Here is a 19,102-nt window from a genome sequence, read left to right on the forward strand (position 1 = left end):
TAGCTTCTTTGGGGCTTTTATCATAAAGGGATGTTGGTTGGTTTTCCTTTTTTTCCATGTTTTTTATATCTATTGAGATGATACATCATTTGTTTTTTAACCCATTTAAGTGTTGTGTTATAGTTATTGGTTTCTTTTCGTTGTTCTTGAATCATACTTGCATCCTTGGAGTGAAATGAACTTGTTCATGGTGAATGATCTTTTTAACACATTCTTGAATATTTTGTTTAAAAAATTTGAATCCATGTTTGTCAGGGAGATTAGCTTATAGTTATGTCTTATTTAGTTTTAGTATTAACATAATGTTGGCTTTATAAAGAGTTTTGTTGTATCTGTTATAACGTCTTTATTTTCATTTCTAGGTTTTTTGTTTTTGTTTTTGTTTTTTTTTTTTTTGAGACAGGGTTTTTCTGTGTAGCCTTGGCTGTCTTGGACTTGCTTTGTAGACCAGGCTGTCCTCACAGCGATCCACCTGCCTCTGCCGCCGAAATCCTAAGATTAAAGGCATGTGCCACCACACCCGGCATCATCTCTAGTCTTATTTTCTCTTTTTGGTTTGTGTAAGGGTCTATCAAACTTGTTTATTTTTTCTAAATATCAATGTACTTTTACTGATTATTGATACTATTTTTCATTTCCATTTTGTTAGTTGTTGCCTGGGCATTTATTTTTTCATCTACTAATTTGGGGTATGGCTTCCTTGCTGTTTGAAGATCCTAATGTGAATGGTAAAGTTATTACTTGAGATCTTTGAGTTTTGCTTTTGTTTTTTTAAATACAGCACCTATAGTTTCCTCTTGGGATTGCTCACTGCATCCCATAAACTTTGTATGTTGTATTTTAATCTGACTTTAAGGATTTTGAAATTTCCTTCTGCATTTTTTCAAAGACACATTTATCATCCAACAGTGTGTCACTTAACTCCAAAGGTTTGTGGGATTTTGTAGTTTTCTTGCTATTGATTTCTAGTTTTATTCTGTTGTGGTAGATAGAATACAAGAAATTATCCCTATTTGTATTTGTTAGGACTTGCTTTGTGTCCTATTATGAGATCTATTTTACAGAAAGCTCCACGAGCTGCTGAGATGCACATGTACACTTCAGTGGTTGAATAAAATGCTCTGTAGATGGTTGTTAGGTCACTTGATCTCTAGCATCCTCTAACTCTCGGATGCTTCCTTATTTTTACTATATCACTGAGTCTGAAAATTTCGTGAAATGTGTTTGATCATATTCACACCCCTACTCCACTTACTTACTTATATTTTTGCTGATATGACCCCCCTACTGGGGAGAGATGGGTATTCAACTCAAAGCACTAACAACAAACAGTCAGCCCTCTACAGTGTCGGAGTTAATCTGCATGTTCACATCTGCCAGTGTTTGTTTTTGTGAAACCCAGTGAGCCAGTATCCAGAGTATACATGTTTAAAACTATAATATTGTCTTGTTGAATTTGCCCTCACTCAGCATGAAGTGAGTTTCTTTATCTCTTCTAACTTACTTTGTTTGACGTTTATTCTGTCAAATATTAGGACAACACTGACTTGTTTGGAATTCTCTTTTTCATCCTGAGCTTATCTTTATCATCTTTGATTGTGGAGGATGTGTGTGTGTGTGTGTGTGTGTGTGTGTGTGTGTGTGTGTGAGAGAGAGAGAGAGGGGGGGGGAGAGAGAATGTACTTGCATGTGTTCATCTGTGCCCTTGCTTAGAGAGGCGAGAGGGGGACATCAGACATCTTATTCTAGCACTGCCTGTCTTAATCATTTGAGACAGAGGTTGTCATACTGTACTTGGAGCTAGGTTGGCAACCAGTAAGTCCCAGGAATCCTCCTGTCTCCACCTCCCACAAGGCTGGTGTGTATGTGGCCATAGCCAGCATTGCACATGGGCACTGGGATCTGAACTCAAGTTTTCATGCTTGCTCAGAAAGTGCTCTTACCCACTGAGCCATCCTTCCAGCCCAGAAACCCTGTATTTAGTAAAATCTCACACTCTGTGTGCTTTGGTTAGGGAATTTGGACCATTACTTTTCAAAGTTATTATTGGATATGTTCATTCTTGTCATTTGTTGATCTTATGCGCTTGTTGTTTTCCTGCTCTCCCTCTGATTAACCGCTGTTCTAGAATGGTTAGATTTGTTTACCTTTGGCTTTTTGAAAAATTCCTTCAACTGTCATCTGTAGTGCTGGCTTAGTGGTCATGAATTCCACATTAAGGGCCAGATATGGCAGTGCACAACTCTATTCCCAGTGCTGGAGAGGAGGAAGCAGAGGCAAGAGGATCGAGGGTTTGCTGACCAGCCAGTCTAGCTGGACCAGCAAGCTCCTTGTTTAGTGAGAGAGCTTGTCTTGTAAAATGCAGGAGAGAGTGAGAGAAAAAGACAACCAATATTGACCTCTGGCCTTAATATGTGTATGTCACTTATGTACACACCACACACACACACACACACACACACACACACACACACACACACTGAATTTGGCTTCCACACCTGCAACATAGAAACATGCACATACACACTGAAAATATATTTTAAAATAAATAATGTGAGTGGTAGAAAGGACCAGAAATATAAAAAAAAAATCAAGCAGAATATAATTAACAAATAAGAAGTTCACACCTTTTAGTAAACATCCTTGAATGTGATGGGTTAAATTTACTGATCTAAGGGCGTACATTGAGAGGATGGACAAAAGAGACTTGATTATGTGCTGTCTACAGTAAACATATTTAATTTATAAAGCTACACATAAACTAGGAGTGAAGTATTGAAAAATACATATTATACAAACAATAGTCTTATTAGGCAAAGAAAACTCTAAATAAAAATCTCTAAAGTCAGTTCAAAAAAGGCATTGTATATTGATAAAAGGATATATTTAGCAAGAAAATATTGCAATTATAAGTATATATGTACCAAACATGGAACTATCTAAATATGAAAATGAATATTATTGGATATGAAGGGAAAGATAGAGTTAATATTTGTCTACAATACCTAGGTACCTAGTGTGATCATGTTTCAAGAGCTGTGGAAGGGGCTTGGAAAATGGCTCAGTGGAGTACTTTTTGGCATGAGTGGGGCTTGTTCAATTCTTATTGCTCTAGATCCTTACCACATGGTGAAAATGATGTACAAAGATACAATATAATGCTGGCAAACAGATTTAAAAAGTATTATCTATAAACTTGAATATCATAATCGAGTGGCATTTACAGAAGGAATGTAAAGATGGCTTAATATATACAAATCGACCACATGATATGTGAAATGAAGATTCATAAAACCATATGTTCATGTTAATGAAAAAGAATATTGGATAAGATTCAACATTCCTTCATGATAAAATTCTCATAAATTAAGTATACAGAGAAAAATTCTCAAAATAGTCAAGTCTATATTTGAAAAACCTGTAGCTAAACACGTTAAGATTTTATCACAAGAAGGGATGTTCACATATCAATGATATCACTCACCATGACCAAGTAGGCTTCATGCAGAGATGGTTCAATATATGGAAATCCATCAATGCAATCCACTATATAAACAAATTGAAAGAAAAAAAACCACATGATCATCTCCTTAGATGCTGAAAAATCATTTGACAAAATCAAACACACCTTTATGCTTAAAGTCTTGGAGAGATGAGGGATTCAAGGAACATACCTAAACATAATAAAGGCTATATATAGCAAACCAATAGATAACATCAAATTAAATGGAGAGAAACCCAAGGAAATTCCAATAAAATCAGGTACTAAACAAGGCTATTCACTCTCTCCATATCTCTTCAATATAGTATTTGAAGTTCTACCTAGAGCAATAAGACAACAAAAGGAGACCAAGGGGATCCATATCGGAAAGTAAGAAGTCAAATTATCCCAATCTGCAGATGATATGATAGTGTACATAAGTGACTCCAAAAATTACACCAGAGAACTCCTAAAGCTGATAAATACCTTCAACAAAGTGGCTGGATACAAAACCATCTCAAAAAATTCAGTGACCCTCCTGTATACAAATGACAATCATGCTGAGAAAAATTACGGGAGCCAAAAGTATTATAAAGTATCTTGGTGTAACTCTAACCAAGCAAGTGAAAGACTGTATGAAAAAAAGTTCAAGTCTCTGAAGAAAGAAGTTGAAAATGATTTCAGAAGATGGAAATATCTCTCTTGTTCATGGATTGGGAGAATTAACATAGCAAAAATGGCCACATTACTAAAAACAATTTACAGATTCAATGCAATCCCCATCAAAATACCTACATGATTTTTTAATGACCTTGAAAGATCAATTCTCAACATCATATGGAAAAACAAAAAACCCAGAATAGCCCAAACAATCCTGCGCATTAAAAGATCCTCTGGAGGAATTTCCATACCCTATCTCAAGCTGTAATATAGATCAACAGTTATCAAAACAGCATGATACTGGCACAGCAATAGGCTGGTTGATCAATGGAATTGAATAGAAGACCCAGAAAAAATCCACACACTTATGGACACTTGATTTTTGACAAAGAAGCCAAATCTATTCAATGGGAAAAGGATATCATATTCAACAAATGGTGCTGGTCTAACTGAATGTCTACATGTAGGAAAATGCAGTTACATACATATTTATTATCATGCACAAAACTCAAGTCCAAGTGGATTAAAGACTCAGATCATCACCAACCCTACATCTGACAAAGGTCTAATATCCAAACTATATAAAGAACTCAAGAAATTAAACACCACCAAACCAAATAACCCAATTAATAAATGGTGTTCAGCTGGGCGTGGTGGTGTACTCTTTTAATCCCAGCCCTTGGGAGGTAGAGGCAGGCAGATCATTGTGAGTTCAAGGCCAGCCTGGTCTACAAAGAGAGTCCAGGACAGCCAAGGCTGCACAGAGAAACCTTGTCTTGAAAACAAAACAAAACAAAACAAACCAACTAACCAACAACTAAACAAACAAACAAACAAACAAAAAAGGAAAGAAATGTAGTTCAGAGCTAAACAGAATTCTCAACAGAGGACTATCAAATGGCTGAGAAACACTTAAAGAAATGCTCAACGACATTGCTTATCAGAAAATTCAAATCAAAAGGACTCTGAGATTCTATCTTACACAGATCAGAATGGCTAAGATCAAAAACTCAAGTGACAACACATGCTGGTGAGGATGTGGAGAAAGGGGAACACTCCTTCATTGCTGGTGGGAGTACAAACTTGCACAACCACTTTGGAAATCAATCTGGTGCTTTCTCAACAAATTGGGAATAGGGCTACCTCAATACCCAGCTATTCCACTCCTTGGAATATATCTAAAAGATGCTCCACCACACAACAAGAACATTTGTTCAACTATGTTCATAGCAGCTTTATTTGTAATAAGCAGAATCTGGAAACAACCTAGATGTCCCTCAGTGGAAGGAAGAATGGCTAAAGAAACTGTGGCACATTTACACTATGGAATACTACTCTTGAAACCTGCAGGCAAATGGATGGAACTAAAAATGATCATGCTGAGTGAGTTAACCCAGACCCAGAAAGACACACATGGTATATACTCATTTATAATTGGGTACTAGCCCAACATGAGTGTCCTCTGAGAGTCTTCACTCAGTGGGGGATTGGGACAGATGCTGGGACTTGCTATTGGGACTCCAGGTGAGAGAGGTATGGGAGAATGTGGAGATAGAAGGACCCAGAGGTTCTTGGAACCCTAGAAGACGACCAGACCCTAGAAGGGGGGGGGGGCGTGCACAAACTATTGTAGTAACCAAGGACAATGCATGCAATAAACCTAGACTTCCTATTCAGATCTAGCCACTGGACAGTGTATTCTCCACAATTGTGTGTAGAGCGGGGACTGACTCTGACATGAACTCTGGTGCCCCCTATTTGACCACTTCTCCTTGGTGGGGAGACTGTTGGCACTCAGAGGAAGGGGAAGCAGGCTATCCGGATGAAACCTATAAGCTGTGATCATATGGTGGGGGAGGAGGTCCCCTTCTGTCACAGGCCTCGAGCAGGGGAATAGGGTGAAAGAGGGAGGAAGGGAGGAACTGGACGATACAAGTGAGGGGATAACAATTGGGATGTAATTTGAATAAATTATTAAAACCAAAGAAGGGATGTTCACTTTTACTACTTGTGTTTAATCCAGTTCAGGAAGACTCAGCAATGATGACTAGGAACAAGAAAGAGAGGGTGTGGTGACCACACTGGAAAGGCTGAAGTGAAGGCACATACATTTGCAGGTGCTATGACTTTACACATTAAAAAGCCCAGTTATCAAAGAGCTATAAAACCTTATAAATAACTTCAGCAGGCTATGACAGCAACACACAATGGACTGTTTTCTAAGCTTATGTGGACTTACTAAGCAGGAAATTTAAAGCAAACCACAGTAGCAACTAAAAGCAAAATCTTGAGGCACAAATTTAGACAAGGGAGTGAAAGTATACTTAAATGAAAATTGTAGAGAATCGATGAAAGAGACATTATAGAGACCACAGAAAGACGAAAAGACATCCTATATTAATGGATCAGAAGAATCAATGATGCTATGGTGATTAAATTACCCAAAGAGATCTATTGACTCAATATAATTCATATGAATATCAGTGCTTTTTATTAATAGAAAAATATAAAATGCGTTTGGTACCACAAAAGACCCAAAATAATGAAAAAAAAATTCTAAAGAGAAAAGAAAAAATAAAATAAAATAAAAAGAAAAATCTAGAAGTATCACAATACTGGGTGAAAAGCATACTACAAAGCCATACTAATGAAAACAGCATGGTGCACATATAAAAATAGACAGCATAAATCAATGGAACAGAATAAATAACCCAGAAGTAAATCCATGTTTGTACAGCCTACTGATTTCCATGAAAGGTACCAAGAGCACACAGTAGGGAAGAGTCTCATCAATAAATGTTGCATATATATATATATATATATATATATATATATATATATATAAAATTAAAATCCCTTTTCTTACTGTACACAACAACCAACTCAAAAGCTGATCAACTACTTAAACCAAAACTTTGAAACTAGGAAATGAGCACAGGAGAACACAGGAGTACGCTTCAAGACACTGGTCTGGGCAATGACTTTCTCTAAAGGCACAAGCAGAGAATGACAAGCAGACAACCTGGATTACATCAAACCAAAAGGCGCCTGTGTAGCAAAGGAAACAGTCAACACAATAGGAGGAAAATTACAGAACGTGGAAGAATTTCTCAAAGCATTCTTCTATTAAGAGATGAATATCTAGAACAAGGAACTTCAAAAGCTGAACACCAAAAAACATCCACTTAAAAAGTGGAACGAGGGATACACTCACTTATATCTGGACACTACCCCAAGGGGCATGTCCCATGAAAGTCTTCACTTATTAGGAAAGTGGGACAGAGTGAGGACATCCTATTGGGACTTTAGGTGAGAGAAGCATGGGAGAATGGGGAAATAGAAGGATCCAGAGGGTCCTAGAAACCTACAAGAAGAACATTATGATTTGGGCCCCTGGGTCCTGCTCAAACTATGGCACCAGTGAAGGACAATACATGCAGTAAACTTTGAACCCCTACCCAGATCTAGCCAATGGACAGGACGTTCTCCACAGTAGAGTGGAGAGTGGGGTCTGACTTTCACACGTACTCTGGTGCCCCATATTTGACCACGTCCCCTGGATGGGGAGGCCTGCTGGCACTCAGAGGAAGGACAGCAGGTTACCAAGAAGAGACTTGATACCCTATGAGCATATACAGGGGGAGGAGGTCCCCCTCAGTCACAGTCATAGGGGAGGGGAGTAAGGGGAAAGCAGGAGGGAGGGAAAAATGAGAGGATACAAGGGATGGGATAACAATTGAGATGTAATATGAATGGATTAATAAAAAGGGGGAAAAAGTAGAAAGAACAACTAACTACATAACTCAGAAATGCAAAAGTACAGGCCTTAGCCTGCATGGGTGAGTAATGCTGGACCTATCACAGAGGTTACTGAACAAAAAATCTCAGTGTGGGATGCTTCTCAGTACAGGGTCCTGTCTTGTGAATTTATGCCTAAGGCGGCTCCAGAACCTCCTGTCAAGATAACACAGGCTCTTCCCATTCCCTTTGGCTGCTCCCCAGAACCAGCTGATAAGTCTTGCTGAAGACACCACACACTTTGCATGAAAGATACAGAGAAATGGGAACTGAGCCGAAAAGTTTCTGCTTGCTGGCCAGCTTTTGTAATCCCAGGAGGAGCAATAGAGGCCGAGGGCTTGGAGACAGGCATCTGTGGTCTTACCCAGCCGAGAACCCTACAAACTACAATATCAACCTGCCAGACAAGATGTGCCCACTCATGCAACAGTGGCATGACTGACTGCCACAGGGGCAACTGACACTCCATAGTTGGTTCCGAGGCCCACTCCACAAGAGGACATCTATGCCTAATACTACAAATCCATTTGAAAATTCATGGTGGAGGACACCTTAGGCCTATCAGGGAAAGTGACATTTAGCTAGATTGACACAGCACCAAACTGCCTTCTAAATACTTATGTTTATTATCAGCGACAAATGCTACTCTCGGCTTTAAAAACAAAATGATAACCTTCGCAATGAAAGGTTAATGCACAGATGCATGGCTGCTCAAGATGCTGCTAACAAATGTTCAGCCCAAACAGGACTCTGTACAAGCCACTCACAAGGCTCAGGGACTAAGGCCAAAGACAGAGTGTGAAGAATGTGTGGAATGCTCTCAACCTTGGCCAGACTTCTTCTTCTTTTTTTTTTTTTTTGCTGTGGGCAGCACTCCGTGCAGAGACTTATAAACGCTCAAAGTGCTGAGAACAAATGACCATGAGTGTCCAGCCCTAAAGGGAACACTTCTATCAACCATCCCATCTCCAGGCCCCAGTGGACATCACAGAAGATCAGGAAAGAATATGCAAGACGGAGACTGGAGAGGAGTGCTGTGGAATGCTGACTTCGGACACTACATAGCTATTATATCCCCAACTCCACAGCAGCTCTACTAACCTACACAACATTTACCCTAGATCAAGCCAGTCAAAACTCCTGTGTGGATGGTGGATGAGGCCCCATTCCTAGCTGAGGAGGTATTTTCAGTTGATGGTGTTTGGGCAAGAGAAAGTCTTCTCTATTGGGCATGTGGCCGCTAGTAGACAGTCTCTGCACTGCTGGATGACTCCACACGCATGTGCGTGTGAGCAACGCAAAGTGGACGCAGAGGGAGGAAAAACAAGGCCAAAGACATGAAGCTGTGACATGTGTGTTGAAGTGAGCCCAGGAGGAGGTGGGGATGGGCACGATCATAACACGTTGTTACACGTACGAATTTATCAAAGAATAATTTTAAACAGTTAAGTAGACATTCCTTAATAGCAGAAAATATGCTACATCTCAGTAATCGACAGAGAAGTAACCAAAACCACTATGAGATGGTATAATCCCAGTCATAACGATTATCATAAAAAAACATAAAACAACAACCATAAACAAAAAAAAATGCTAGTAAGGATGCTGTGGTGGTGGGGATGCAAATTAGTACAGCCATTAGAGAAAACAGTCTCAGAATTCCTGGAGAAAACTAAAACCTGAGCAACATTATGACCCTAGGAGTCCACAACTGGGTATCTATCTCAAAAGCATGAAATCATTATGGCAAAGGATGCCTGTGTTCCAGTTTTCTTTGTTTTTTATTCATTCATTCATTCATTTTATGTTGATGAGTATTTTTATGTTCACATATATCTATGCACCATACGTGTACGTGATGCCTGTAGAGGCCAGAGGTTCCCCTAGAGTTACAAAGAGTTCTGAACTGACATGGGGGTGCTGGGAATTGAACCCAGATCCTCTGGAAGAGCAGCCAGTGCTCTTAACTCCTGAGCTGTTTCTCCAGCCCCACATTCCCAATTTTATGGCAATACTATTCATAATTCCCAAAACATGGAATCAACCTAGATGCCAATAGATGGATAAATAGATATAGAAAGTGGGGTATATATACACACTGGAGCACTATTCAGACATAAAAGGATGACCATTTGACATTTGTAGCTACATGTGTAGAATAGGAGGTCATTATGTTAAGGGAAATAAGCCAGACAGAGAGCCACATTTTCCCACTTTCTCATTCATTTTGGAAAATTACTAAGTCAATCATTTAGAACAAGATGAAATTACAATTACTAGAGACCAGGGAAGGCAAATCACAGCAAGGATAGAAAGACGGTCAATCAATGACATGAAAAACAAAACAACAAAATCCGGGCATGGTGGCATATGCCTGTAATCTCAGCACTCAAGGAGGCACAGGCAGGGAGACCTCTGGAGGCCAGCCTCATCTACAAAGTGAGTCCAGAAAACAAAAACAACAAAACAAAACAACAACAAAACACAACAAAACTGGGAATACAATTATCGTTTTGGTGTAAAGATTTCATATTTTCAGGGTGGATACCCAATAGTGGAATCTTGACATCATCGATTTTTCTACAGTATAGTGGGGGCAACCACGGGTCAAAACAACGCATGGTATGTTTAAAGATGACTAGGAGAATGAATATGAGTTTCCAACACATGAAAATGACTAATGGAGCTGGGGAGTTGGCTCAGTGGCTAAGAATGCATACTGCTCCTGCGGAGGACCCAAGTTCGGTTCCCAACATGCACAGGATGGCTCACAATCCATCGTAACACCACCTCCAGCCCCAGGGAATCCAACCTCCTCCGCTGGCCTGCATGGGAGGACATCTGTACTCATGTGCACATACCCACACATACATTTAATTAAAATTTAAATCAAACCTTAATGTTTGGAGAAATGGAGATTCTCTCTGTCTTGATTATGTATGTTGTATATACACCAAATTACCATAATCTACCCCATGTGCTGCACAGACACTGCTCCTCAGTAAAAGCAGATTTCTTGAGATGAGCCTTGTCCTTTCTGATTGAATGAGCTCTTACTAAATTTCGCTTTGGACTGCCCTCCCTTGAGTGCTGTTCTCTTCCCTCCTCATGCCTCCTTACTTGTTACCATCTGAAAACTCAGTTCCGTGGCTTTACTTCACCTTATTCACAGAATGAAAAAAAATTACTTCTCAAATTGCTCTTCTTTGCTCATCTTTTTGTTTGTTTTGTTTTGTCTTTTGTTTTGTTTTGTTTTGTTTTGTTTTGTTGAGACAAGGTTTCACTATATACCCTTGGCTGTCTTGGACTCTATTTGTAGACCAGGCTGGCTTTGAACTCACAGCAATTTACCTGCCTCTGTCTCCTGAGTGCTTGGATTAAAGTCGTGCACCAACACTTAATGCTTACTAGAAACACTTTCTGTTTTACTGCTTTAGAATGGTTTTCCACACTCATGACAAGTTTGAATCTCCAAACATTTCCACTTTTATTTCTGCACTGTGATGGATGTCACATGCCTGTCAATTTTCCAAGAGGAGTTTAGATTATATTCAACTCTCTAATTCACTTCCAGGAAATTTAACAAACCAGTACGTATCACAAGCCAGTTTTACTTTAGGCCGGGTGCTAAATGCTGCATCTTGAGGGTAGCTTGGAGGCTGGTGACACTTCTACAATGGAAAAAGATAAAAACACATTTGATGTGGTTCTTATGTAAGGCCCCAGTGTCTGTGAGCTGTTCTTTCACTTGGGTTTCAACTCAAGGCTCCACAAAACTTTAGGCTGCTTATGAGTCTCATACACTTGGATGTGTCACTACAGATCAACATTTCTTCCTGCTGGTTTCTTCTCTTTCATTAGTTTTTGCCTCAGTACAAGTCTACTGACTGTAACTTTCATATAGCACGTGATCCAGGTCCAGTGTGATAAACAGAAGAAACAGCCTATAATTAAAAAAAAAAATACTTCACATGTTAGACATAGAATAAGTCCAGGATGCTTTGCGATTGTGATGACCATAATGCGGATGATTGTTGGTCTATCTCAGGGTGTAGTCTGTGTGAGAGAGGGCTTGAGAGCTCTGTCCTAACTCTGACTCAACCAGTGCACGGCTCACAAGGCAACATTCACCCCAGGGAAGCCAACTCACCTCATTTGTAAAATGTGAATATAAAAGAAAAGAAAACAAAACAAAACCCATAAATTTACCTTATATTTACAGAACTGCACTCAATAGAAGATCAAATAATGGTAATAATAATAGTAATGCTGGTGACTACTAAATAATCCAAGGATTGGCTAGTGCTGGCCGTTATTTCAAACACTTGATGTGAATCTACTCATTTGAGCCTCCAGCTGTGATGGGACTGCTGCTCACTGTTATCCTCCTCTCTCTGATGAGGAAACTGTAACAAAGACGATTGCGGTGTGGGATCCACTGTGAGCATCCGCAGTAAGCAGGAAAGTTAAGGCTTGGATTCAGGCTGCCTCAAGTGACAGAACAGAGCCTTTACACATACATGTTAAAAAAAAAAGAAGAAGAAAAAGAAATTTAAAACTTGCTGCAGAACCCTAGAAGGTAGTGTTTGTTAAACAAACAGGATTTTGGCTAGTCTTCACCTTAATCTTCAATTCCAGACTGTGTTCCACAAAGTATGTTTTCCCCCTCCAACTTAATTTAATTATACGTGGAGCTGTACTGATAGCCATCCGTCACTATTCCGTTTTCCATGGCAGCTGTCAGCCAGAGAGAAAATCTTCATACTGAAGCAATTGAATTGATCCCCCGGGAGGCATGTTAAGACACAGCCAGCAGGCCCTCTCCCATGACGGTGCCTCCTGCTCCAGCTGTCGACTTGTCTTTCCCATTTGCGGCCCGGCTTGGTATACTTTCTAGACTTCATCTTCTTGGCTTGTCTGGCAGTTGTTAACCACTTCCTGTTTCTTTAAGCCTGCTGTGCCGCACAGCTGTCTTCAGCCTCTGTACTGTCCCCACCTCCCAGCTCATATTCGCTCATGTTCTTGTTTCTGTGCCCCTTGCCTTGTGTGTGTGTGTGTGTGTGTGTGTGTGTGTGTGTGTGTGTGTGTGTTAATGTGTATAGGCACACACGTGTGGATGTACCTGTGTAGGCCAGAGATTGACGTCACATATCTTTCCTGTCTCTTGATCACTCTCCTTTTTATATACTGCTGCAAAGCCTCTCAGTTGAACCCAGAATTGGCTAGTCTAGCTAGCCAGCTGTCTCTGGGGACCCGTGGTCTCTACCTAAGAAAAGCTAAGATCACAGATTGGCATTGTGTGGGTGCTGGGGACCAAACTCAGGTCCCCCTGCTTGCCTAGCAAACACTTCAATCACTGTGCATCTCCCCAACTCTGGATCCTCACTCTTATTTACATCACTGTGAGTTGTAACATGATCATTCATTCATCTGCTGCTTCATTACACCCAGAGACTTCAAAAAACAGGAGTTTAGGCAGCATCACTCCAACTTTGCATGGCGACCAATGAGTAGCTACCCATACTGTAGTATTTAATGTCATTGGGAATAGCTGCCGTTGAGAATATTCACACAACAACTTCTTGAGTATGGTAAGGAATTTTTTTTAAGATTTATTTTTTATTTTTTACATATACATTTATATTATTACACATATATAAAATAAGCTACATACAGCAAGAAGAGCCATGAAACAATCAGGAATTATATTAATGTTACATTCATAGTGTTTTGGCTATTTGTATTTGGCAACCTTGAAGAAGACATTTTCCTATCTTGGTTAGTCTAAAATTCTGAATATAAATCATATCTATCATATCTCATCTCTATCAACTTAAAACATCTGTCTAGACCTAAAAACATTTTAGCTCCTAAACAACTAAGCTTAATTGTAAAACTAAACTATCTGGTCTTCAACCCCATCAGAGACTTGAGAAGAAATAAAATTAATTACCTGAGTAAATAGGAAGTGCAGGTTAGCAGCTTCCAAAGTGAAAAAAAAAATGGCAAAGACAGTTTGCTGCCTGAACAGTCACCCCAAACTCTATAACGTTGGAGCATCATCTTCAGCCTTCTAGCCCAGTATATCTGACAGACATATTTGTGAGGCAGGAACTATTGAGGACTTGCTTACCTTATCTTTGCAGAGTATGGCCGTCAACTCTGCCTGCATGCAAGCTTGCCTATTTTTAGGCAGAATTTGGTCTGTGGTAGAAATGAGGACATTTTGCCCAGTGGCTTGTTTGCCACATTTGAAGTCATCTCCATAAGGAGGCTCTTTGATGTTCATCATCTTATTTGAGGTACACTGGTTGGTGCCAGGATTTAACCTGTTTTATTGTCAAAGAATCCTTAAACAATAAAAACATTTTTAAATGCCATATAATATAAGACTCTGAGGTTTTTGAAGACTTTATCCAACGATTTTACCTTATCTATCTATAGAATCATATCTATCTTGGATGTATATTCTTGTGATAAAAATAGACTAGTAATGGACATGACCATGATTTGATCAACTAACAATTAACTTGCATAATTTATTTATCCTAAACAGGCTGCAATACCACTTTCAAAGTATTGGAGATAAACCTTGTATTCTACTTGAGTTGTATGGGTATAATATCTCTTATTAGAGTAGAAATATATATACTGTGCATGAAGAATAATCTTAAATTTGCATTCTATACCAATGTATCAAAATTAAACTTAGTTTGCATCAACATAAAGAATTTTGATCACTTCCCCCTGGCTGGGTGGCCTTGCCAGACCACAGAGGAAGAGGATACAGATGGTAAGGATGAGACTTGATAGGCTGAGGTCAGATGTCAGTGGAGGACAGCTCCCCTTTCTGAGGAGTAGGGAAGGTAGGAAGTAGGGGTGAGGGAGAGAGGGTGGGACTGGGAGGCAATGAGGGAGGAGGCTATAATTGAGATATAAGGAGTTTAAACTGCAGAACACATAGGTAACTTATATTGCTAATCTCACTACATGGAAATAGCTCTGAGACTGGCTGGGACATGAATATCTATGCATAGACAATGCTTCTTATAGGTTACAGAATCCCTGTGACTATTAGATGCCATTTTTCATATGGCATGAATGAATATTTGCAGATGTCTTTCTTCTGCTCATACAAAGAGCAGAGAATGAGCCTAAATTGTTCTGTGCATCCTGCACACCTCATACATTTCTAACTTTAGGCCTATATAATGCATGTGAGAAATTATATGTTTTCAGAACATAAGAACTAGACATTGAAGCTGGATCAGACCTGACAGGATTCAGTCCTCTCAGCATGCTGGACACTGACATCCTGCATCCTTCATGTTCCAGCAACAAGTGCTTCAGTTGCTGTGCCTCATCAGAATAAGACAGCTCCCAAGACAGTTTCAAAGAAAGCTTCCAATCCCAATTGGTCCAGCATTTCAGACTGTCATACACAGAGTTTCTTTTAGCTTGGAATTTCTCTGGACCACAGATACTATTCCTAGCTTGTTTAACCATTTTCCCCAATTTTATTTGGGTCCCTACAAAGGTATTATCTGTCTCAGGTCATCTGGTGGAAACCTTAGGAGAATGATACCTCATTTCCCTTAAGGAGGGTTAGGTAGGTTTTTGGTTGCTTTCTTGGGCTATAGATGTTTATTTTCTTTGGGAGTTGTTTATAAGTTACTATTGGTCTTGTTCAGAGAGAAAACGAGGTTGGACTCAAGAATAGCTCTCTTTTCCTTATCTTTCTTTCTTAGGTTTGGCAATAGGGGTGGAAAAGAAAGAAGGAGGAACATAGAAAAATATAGGGATGATAGGACAAAAAGTAGATTGTTGAGTCTGCTCCTCAACGTAAGGCCTTAATTCTTGCTTACAAGGTTATTTTTTTTAACTCATTGGTGAGAAATCTTTTAAAATATATTTTATTAAATTATTCATATTACATCTCAATTGTTATCCCATCCCTTGTATCCTCCCATTCCTCCCTCCCTCTCATTTTCCCCTACTCCCCTCCCCTATGACTGTGACTGAGGGGACCTCCTTCCCCTGTATATGCTCATAGGATATCAAGTCTCTTCTTGGTAGCCTGCTATCCTTCCTCTGAGTGCCACCAGGCCTCCCCTTCCTGGGGACATGGTCAAATATGGGGCACCAGAGTACGTGTGAAAGTCAGTCCCCACTCTCCACTCAACTGTGGAGAATGTCCTGTCCATTGGCTAGATCTGGGTAGGGGTTCGAAGTTTACTACACGTATTGTCTTTAGCTGGTGCCATAGTTTGAGCAGGACCCCTGGGCCCAGATATGCCCATCATAACGTTCTTCTTATAGGTTTCTAGGACCCTCTGGATCCTTCTATTTTCCCATTCTCCTCTGCTTCTCTCCTAGAGTCCCAATAGGATGTCCTCCCCCCTGTTTCACTTTCATGGTAAGTGAAGACATTCATGGGATATGCCCCTTGAGCTAGTGTGCAGATATAAGTGAGTATATACCATTTGAGTCTTTCTGCTTCTGGGTTAACTCACTCATTATGATCATTTCTAGCTCAATCCATTTATCCACAAATTTCAGGAATTCCTTGTTTTTAATAGCTGAGTAGTATTCCATAGTGTATATGTACCACAGTTTCTTTATCCATTCTTCTATTGAGGGACACTTAGGCTGTTTCCATGTTCTGGCTATTATGAATAAGGCTGCTATGAACATGATTGAGCAAATGTTCTTGTTGTGTGCTGGAGTATCTTCTGGGTATATTCCAAGGAGTGGAATAGCTGGGTCTTGAGGAAGCCCTATTCCCAGTTTTCTGATATTCATTGGTGAGAAATCTTAAGTCTAGAGACATGATGGGTATGACTGCCCAGGAAACATTTTCTCTACACTTGCAAGATTAAGAGTCTAAATTCCAGGAGACGAGTCTGAGACATAAGCATCCGCCCAAGAGACAGAACACTTTATATTTTGAGTGGTACTCAGAGAAGGACTTTGAGGAACACAGAAGAGAGGAGGTGTCCTTACTGTCTCAGTTCAGTTTTCCTCAACAGTCTTCTTCACTCTCAAAGAACAAATGTGTTCAGAAGCTATCCTGAAAGTCAGAAATATTCTTGTAAGAAATTGTTTGGTTTCTCCCAAGCAACACATTAAAGTTTAGGTATTAGGGAGTTTTGAGAGCTACATTCCTAGTGTGGTGATTTCACCACAGCACAAACTTGAGTTATACACACATGCTAGGAGGCTGGGATTCAAGGCAGTGCAAGTTTAGGTCTCCAAAGTTTACCTCCAAGTCGACTTCTGTATGAGCATCATAGTGCTAGAAGGCCCTGTCCTTCATGTATGTATGGGAAAAGTACACAGTGCTGGTGTTTGGATGCAAGCCTCACAAATGTCAGAAATCATGTTAAGTGAGATGGATCATAGTGATAGACCATAGTGATAGACCAGTCTTTGAAGTGATACTTCAGCCATAATGAAATAACATCCCAAGAGTAGGCATCTTTTCAACAGTAACATGAATATACTGGTCAAGTTGGTGACAGTACCTAAGAAACCTTGGCTAAGGAGCTTATCCCCTACCACCTAGCTTCCTTAACTCTAAAGTTATAGTTGCAGGTACAACATGTAGTCAGGAAGAAGTTTGATGTGTTCTCGAGAGACAGGCCAATAGGATATGGAGTTAAGTGTTACACAATGCCATGTTCATGGTAGATCACATACATGATGGTGTCCTGAAGAGATTCTTTTGCCAAGTGTGTTACAGGCATTTTGGTTTCTGCACACATGCTCTAGTACATTCACAAAACGTTGAGTTGCATTGTTCTATTTTGCAGAATGTGTCCTGTCACTTGGCCGTGTAGGGCTATTTAGAAATCTTTGAGAAGGAACTGGCCCAGCTCAGTGTGGGGGCTCAGAAGTCCTCCAATAGGCTGACTGCAAACTTGAGAACAAGGCAAGCTTTTGTTTGCTTAGTTCTTTGAAGACTGAGAGTGAAAAAAAAAGTTCAGGATTGAAGATTGAGACCCAAAACTGGAGGGCAGGGGGTAAAGTCAATGTGTGAATAATGGTAGGCCAAGACCGAGAGGTGGACGCTCAGAGAATCTGATATGGTGACATCCATGGGCAGAAGAGAAAGAACATTCTAGATGCAGAAGAGGGAGCAGTAATTTGCCTTGATTCTGTTTTTGGTCCATTTGGCTCACCAGCTGATTGCATGGTACCCACCCAAACAGAGGGTTGGTTTTCATCACTATGCCAATTCACTCACCAATCTTCTCCAAAATGAACTTCGCAGAAACAGAAGAAGTCTGATGAAAGCCAGGTCACCTCTGTTTTCCTTTCAACAGAAAAGGACTGAGCTCAGCATCCATAGGAGAAGAGAATAGATAATGTTTTACTGTCATTCAAGGATCTTGTCAGTCAAGATGGCACAACATCACCATCACTGTGAGTATGTATGCACTTGCATATGTGTGTGTAAGTTTACACATTAGTATGGTGCCCGGGACATGCTTACAATGTAAATTGAATAAATCATTCATTAAACTGGTTTATAAGCCTGGCACATCCATTTTAGAGTTAAAATAGTTTTGCTGTTTGTGGGGAGCCATGCTAGAAGAAATCAACCATGCTAGAAGAAATCCTGTGCTTAGGCTGCATGCTGTGACCTTTGAGTTGTTGACCTTTGCGTCGGTTACCTTTGAAAGGAACAAGGAAGTTCTGAATGGGAACTACTCAGAGCAGTGTATTCCTTTCTGCCTACCTGGAGGGCTAGGCAGAAGTGGAATTGTACTAGAGCTTGTAGTATGTAAGCCATGCCTCCTTTAAATAAAATAGAGCCTTGATCAGGATTTGTCTTGGCTCCATTTCTTGCATCTCTGTCCCTCTTTCATCCTCACTCCCTCTTCCCAAGATCCTGTTTGACTTGCCCCGTGGGACAAGACAGTTGTTAACCAATAGAAATTCACATGTTACCCAACTCTCTCTCTCTCTCTCTCTCTCTCTCTCTCTCTCTCTCTCTCTCTCTCTCTCTCTCTCTCTCACACACACACACACACACACACACACAAATAAGCATCATCTTTTCCAGCGTATTCAGGGGGAAATGAAAATTGTCCATCTTAAAATAAATGGCAACTTCCTCATTAAATAAGTATATGGTGGCTGACTGCTTCATTATGCCTT

The sequence above is a fragment of the Acomys minous genome (assembly GCF_964271855.1).
Source record: "Acomys minous genome assembly, chromosome: 1".
Classification (NCBI taxonomy): Eukaryota; Metazoa; Chordata; class Mammalia; order Rodentia; family Muridae; genus Acomys; species Acomys minous.